General features: G+C 45.3%; 1 pseudogene; it reads left to right on the top strand.

The window, feature by feature from the left end:
• The window catches only part of LOC112072328 (charged multivesicular body protein 5-like), a 37,918-nt pseudogene that overhangs the window by 3,118 nt on the left and 28,417 nt on the right, over positions 1 to 6,383 (top strand).

Genomic DNA, 6,383 nt, shown 5'->3' with positions numbered 1-6,383 from the left:
GCCTGTAAATGTAGGAATATAAATGTACCTATTTGGTGATCCGATTGTATTTCAGATTGGCTTAACACACAACCACTAATGAGCTGTGGAACTTCTCAAAGTAAAGTCTTCCTCATCCTCAAACAGCAGGTAAACCAAGTCTGTTTTTTTACAGCCATTGAGAATGACAGCAGTCTCTTAATGTAGCCTATTTGAAAAGTCTTTCCAGCTCTCTCCCTTTCGACCACTCAGTATGAAAGGGGGAAAATGTCTTGCTCTGATCCAGTGGAAATGTCATAAAATAGCCCTTCTTGATATTTCTTATCCTTTGCTCAAAATAGCCTACAGCTGTCTTGTCAGTCTGGGCTCACTGGCTCAAATAGCCTACAGCCGTGTCTGTCAGTCTGGAGCTCACTGGCTCTAATAGCCTACAGCGTGTCTGTCAGTCTGGAGCTCACTGGCTCTAATAGCCTTCAGCTGTCTGTCAGTCTGGAGCTCACTGGCTCTAATAGCCTACAGCCGTGTCTGTCAGTCTGGAGCTCACTGGCTCAAATAGCCTTCAGCTGTCTGTCAGTCTCTGGAGCTCACTGGCTCTAATAGCCTACATTCTGTGTCTGTCAGTCTGGAGCTCACTGGCTCAAATATCCTATAGCTGTGTCTGTCAGTCTGGAGCTCACTGGCTCAAATAGCCTACAGCTGTGTCTGTCAGTCTGGAGCTCACTGGCTCAAATAGCCTACAGCTGTCTGTCAGTCTGGAGCTCACTGGCTCTAATAGCCTACAGCTGTGTCTGTCAGTCTGGAGCTCACTGGCTCAAATACCTTCAGCCGCTGTTCTGTCAGTCTGGAGCTCACTGGCTCAAATAGCCTTCAGCCGTGTCTGTCAGTCTGGAGCTCACTGGCTCTAATAGCCTACAGCCGTGTCTGTCAGTCTGGAGCTCACTGGCTCTAATAGCCTACAGCTGTGTCTGTCAGTCTGGAGCTCACTGGCTCTAATAGCCTACAGCTGTGTCTGTCAGTCTGGAGCTCACTGGCTCTAATAGCCTACAGCTGTGTCTGTCAGTCTGGAGCTCACTGGCTCTAATAGCCTACAGCTGTGTCTGTCAGTCTGGAGCTCACTGGCCCAAATAGCCTACAGCCGTGTCTGTCAGTCTGGAGCTCACTGGCTCAAATAGCCTTCAGCTGTCTGTCAGTCTTGGAGCTCACTGGCTCAAAATAGCCTACAGCTTTGTCTGTCAGTCTGGAGCTCCACTGGCTCAAATAGCCTACAGCCGTGTCTGTCAGTCTGGTGCTCACTGGCTCAAATAGCCTACAGCTGTCTGTCAGTCTGGAGCTCACTGGCTCAAATATCCTACAGCTGTGTCTGTCAGTCTGGAGCTCACTGGCTCTAATAGCCTACAGCCGTGTCTGTCAGTCTGGAGCTCACTGGCTCAAATAGCCTACAGCCGTGTCTGTCAGTCTGGAGCTCACTGGCTCAAATAGCCTACAGCCGTGTCTGTCAGTCTGGAGCTCACTGGCTCAAATAGCCTACAGCTGTCTGTGCAGTCTGGAGCTCACTGGCTCTAATAGCCTACAGCTGTGTCTGTCAGTCTGGAGCTCACTGGCTCAATAGCCTACAGCTGTCTGTCAGTCTGAGCTCACTGGCTCAAATAGCCTACAGCCGTGTCTGTCAGTCTGGAGCTCACTGGCTCAAATAGCCTACAGCCGTGTCTGTCAGTCTGGAGCTCACTGCTCAAATAGCCTACAGCCGTGTCTGTCAGTCTGGAGCTCACTGGCTCTAATAGCCTACAGCTGTCTGTCAGTCTGAGCTCACTGGCTCTAATAGCCTACAGCCGTGTCTGTCAGTCTGGAGCTCACTGGCTCTAATAGCCTACAGCTGTGTCTGTCAGTCTGGAGCTCACTGGTCCAAATAGCTACAGCCGTGTCTGTCAGTCTGGAGCTCACTGGCTCAAATTGCCTACAGCCGTGTCTGTCAGTCTGGAGCTCACTGGCTCAAATTGCCTACAGCCGTGTCTGTCAGTCTGGAGCTAACTGGCTCAAAAGCCTACAGCGTGTCTGTCAGTCTGGAGCTCACGTGCAGGGAAACTCTGAGGACCAGAATATTTGATACAATGTTGCAAGTTTCTCTAGTGCAGCTTCAGGCTGGACCAAGTTGAATAGTTATACAATGTGCATGTTCGTTGCAGACAGTCCATGTGTAACCAATGTGATTCATAGGATATTTTTTTTTATCAGGATGTTTCACCTGCAGGCTACAATGTTAATGTTTGTTGCTTTATGTACAGTCGTGGCCAAAACTTTGAGAATGACACAAATATAAATTTCAATGTCTGCTGCCTCAGTTTGTATGATGGCAATTTGCATATACTCCAGAATGTTATGAAGAGTGATCAGATGAATTGCAATTAATTACAAAGACCCTCTTTGCCAGCAAATGAACTGAATCCCCAAAAAACATTTCCACTGCTTTTCAGCCCTGCCACAAAAGTACCAGCTGACATCATGTGTGATTCTCTCGTTAACAGAGGTGTGAGTGTTGACGAGGACAAGGCTGGAGATCATTCTGTCATGATGATTGAGTTCGAATAACGACTGGAAGCTTCAAAAGGAGGGGTTGCTTGGAATGATTGTTCTTCCTCTGTCACATCATGGTTACCTGCAAGGAAACACGTGCCGTCATCATTGCATGCACAAAAAGGGCTTCACAGGCAAGGATATTGCTGCCAGTAAGATTGCACCTAAATAAACCATTTATCGGATCATCAAGAACTCAAGGAGAGCTGTTCAATTGTTGTGAAGAAAGCTTCAGGCGCCAAGAAAGTCCAGCAAGCCCAGGACCGTCTCCTAAAGTTGATTCAGCTGCGGGATCGGGGCATCACCAGTACAGAGCTTGCTCAGAATGGCAGCAGGCAGGTGTGAGTGCATCTGCATGCACAGTGAGGCGAATACCTTTTGAGGATGGCCTGGTGTCAAGAAGGGGAGCAAAGAACCACTTCTCTCCAGGAAAAACATCAGGGACAGACTGATATTCTGCAAAAGGTACAGGGATTGACTGCTGAGGACTGGGGTAAAGTCATTTTCTCTGATGAATCCCCTTTCCGATTGTTTGGGGCTTCCGGAAAAAAGCTTGTCCGGAGAAGACAAGGTGAGCGCTACCATCAGTCCTGTGTCATGCCAACAGTAAAGCATCCTGAACCATTCATGTGTGGGTTGCTTCTCAGCCAAGGGAGTGGCTCACTCACAATTTTGCCTAAGAAAAAACCATGAATAAAGAATGGTACCAACACATCCTCGAGAGCAACTTCTCCCAACCATCCAGGAACAGTTTGGTGATGAACAATGCCTTTTCCAGGATGATGAGCACCTTGCCATAAGGCTAAAGTGATAAACTAAGTGGCTCGGGAACAAAACATCAATCTTTGGGTCCATGGCCAGGAAACTCCCCAGACCTAATCCCATTGAGAACTTGTGGCCAATCCTCAAGAGGCAGGTTGACAAACAAAACCCCACAAATTCTAAACAAACTCCAAGCATTGATTATGCAAGAATGGGCTGCCATCAGTCAGGATGTGGCCCAGAAGTTAATGACAGCATGCCAGGGCGGATTGCCAGAGGTCTTGAAAAAGAAGGGTCAACACTGCAAATATTGACTCTTTGCGTCAACTTCATGTAATTGTCAATAAAATATTTTGACACTTATGAAATGCTTGTAATTATACTTCAGTATTCCATAGTAACACCTGACCAAAATATCTAAAGACACTGAAGCAGCAAACTTTGTGGAAATTAATATTTGTGTCATTCTCAAAACTTTGGCCATGACTGTAGGATATTTTTACATATTGTCAAAGAAGTACTTTTAGATTTGTATCATTATTATTTAGATAACATTTTGATTAAACACATGACGTTGATTTTGAAGACCTCATTATAAATGAAACTAACAGAAATGCGCATATAAAATCATAACTGGCACCACAGATCAGTAGAAATGGTAGGGATAACAGCCTGTTACTGCCAACTACACAGATCAGTAGAAATGGTAGGATAACAGCCTGTTACTGCAACTTCAGGAGCATAGTAGCAGAATCTGCCAAGCCCAGCAACAGCAGCTATATTGATCTCTTGCTCCTCTTTAGTCATTTGTGTGTCTTCCTTTTTAATTGCTTAAAGCATCAGACTAGCCTCAGTAGCCTACATATAGTTGATTTCATGTGTCTATATACAGAAAAATACACGTTTTAAAATGTAGACTAATAGATTGCCGAAACAACAAAACTCTCAGTCGACCAAGATTTTTTCAAATCAGGTAGAGCCCTACTCACAGATACCTTTAAAAAAATAAGGAAGGGACGTGATCAGAAAACCAGTCAGTATCTGGTCTGACCACCATTTGCCTCATGCAGCGCGGTACATCTCCTTCGCTGTCAAAACGTTTTTTAATTCAATGGTTTCACCCTAGAGCAGCGTTTCCCAAACTCGGTCCCCGGGACCACAAGGGTGCGCGTTTTTATTTTCCCCCAACACTACACAGCTGATTCAGATGATCAACTAATCATCATCATTACAACCAAAACGTGCACCCCTTGGGTCCTGAAGACCGAGTTTGGAAAAGCTGCCCTTGACTGACCCCTTACACTAACTCTGATGCCTGCAAATCTATGTGTCAGTATGTCTGTCAGTCTGTCTTGCCTGCCTGTCAGTCTGTCTTGCCTGCCTGTCAGTCTGTCTTGCCTGCCTGTCAGTCTGTCTTGCCTGCCGCCTGCCTGTCTGTCTGTCTTGTCTGCCTGTCAGTCTGTCTTGCCTGCCTGTCAATCTGTCTTGCCTGCCTGTCAATCTGTCTTGCCTGCCTGTCAGTCTGTCTTGCCTGCCTGTCAGTCTGTCTTGCCTGCCTGTCTGTCTGTCTTGTCTGCCTGTCAGTCTGTCTTGCCTGCCTGTCAATCTGTCTTGCCTGCCTGTCAATCTGTCTTGCCTGCCTGTCAGTCTGTCTTGCCTGTCTGTCTGTCTCTGTCCTAATGTCTGTCTTGTCTGTCAGTCTGTCTTGCCTGTCTGTCTTCCTGCTGTCTTCCTGCCTGTCTTCCTGTCTGTCTGCCTTTCTGTCTGTCAGTCTGCCTGTCTGTCGGTGTGTTCTTGGAGGGAAGCTGATGGACTAATAAAGTCTTCTTGTCTGTCTGTCAGTCTGCCTGCCTGTCTGGCATTCTGTCTTGCCTATCTGCCTGCCTGTCTGTCTGTCTGTCTCTAGTTGTCAGTCTGTCTTGCCTGTCTGTCTTCTTGCCTGTCTTCCTGTCTGTATGCCTTTCTGTCTGTCAGTCTTCCTGTCTGTCTGCCTTTCTGTCTGTCAGCCTGCCTGCCTGTCTGTCGGTGTTCTTGGGAGGGGAAAGCTGATGGACTAATAAAGTCTTCTATCTCCTCTTCAGAACATGGTGAAGCAGAAAGCCATGAGGGTTCTGAAGCAGAAGAGACAGTAAGATGATGTTCATTTCACTACTACTTTATAAACCAGGTACCACTGTTGTTTAGAAACAAACACTCAGAAAATGAGTCAAATTGTCTATTCAGCTTATTGTATTCCAGGTATTAATAATAATATATTATATTGAAGGTATGAATAATTATATTTTATATTGAAGATATTAATAATTATATTTTATATTGAAGATATGTGATATATTGTATTCTACACTGAGTGGACAAAACATTAGACACAGACTGACCAGATGAATCCAGGTGAACGCTATGATCCCTTATTGACGTCACTTGTTAAATCCACTTCAATCAGTGTAGATCAGGGTTCCCCAACTGGTGGCCAGTGGGACAAATCTGGCCCTCCAACAAAATTATTTGCCACCCAAAACGCCCCAAAAATGAATTATGAACATTCTTTTAATTTATTTATTTTCTAAATCTCAGACCCGAGATGCAAAAAGTCCCAAGAAGGAAGTTAACCCACCTAAATAATGCAAAACTTACATTTTAATTTCATTCATGAGGAGAGAGAATGCAGGAGTCAACTAATGAAACAGGCAGCGGACCATTCTGTGGTGCTGAAACACCGAGCTGCAGCCAGGCAATAGGTAAACAGCACCTGGTGCTGAAAATATAGCTCACTTATTATGCAAGTGTTGCCCAGCAACAGATGGAGAAAACCTACACCAGTTGAGTAATTCATTTCAACAATAATCTTCATTTTAATTTGACTTTACAAACATCAAGAGGGCTTAATTGGAGTCTATTTCTTCCCGAGSCTAGGCCTATATAACATAATTGATCTGCCAGAGGTAGGCTATAAGGCTGTCATTTAAATGTAGCGTCCTACATAAACAATCAGTTAAATGTAGCGTCCTACACAAACAATCATTTAAATGTAGCGTCCTACATAAACAATCAGTTAAATGTAGCGTCCTACA

Source organism: Salvelinus sp. IW2-2015, unplaced genomic scaffold (genome assembly GCF_002910315.2).
Source record: "Salvelinus sp. IW2-2015 unplaced genomic scaffold, ASM291031v2 Un_scaffold1891, whole genome shotgun sequence".
In the NCBI taxonomy this organism is placed as follows: Eukaryota; Metazoa; Chordata; class Actinopteri; order Salmoniformes; family Salmonidae; genus Salvelinus; species Salvelinus sp. IW2-2015.
The sequence above is the reverse complement of the archived record's forward strand: the minus strand, read 5'-3'. Positions and strand labels throughout refer to the sequence as shown.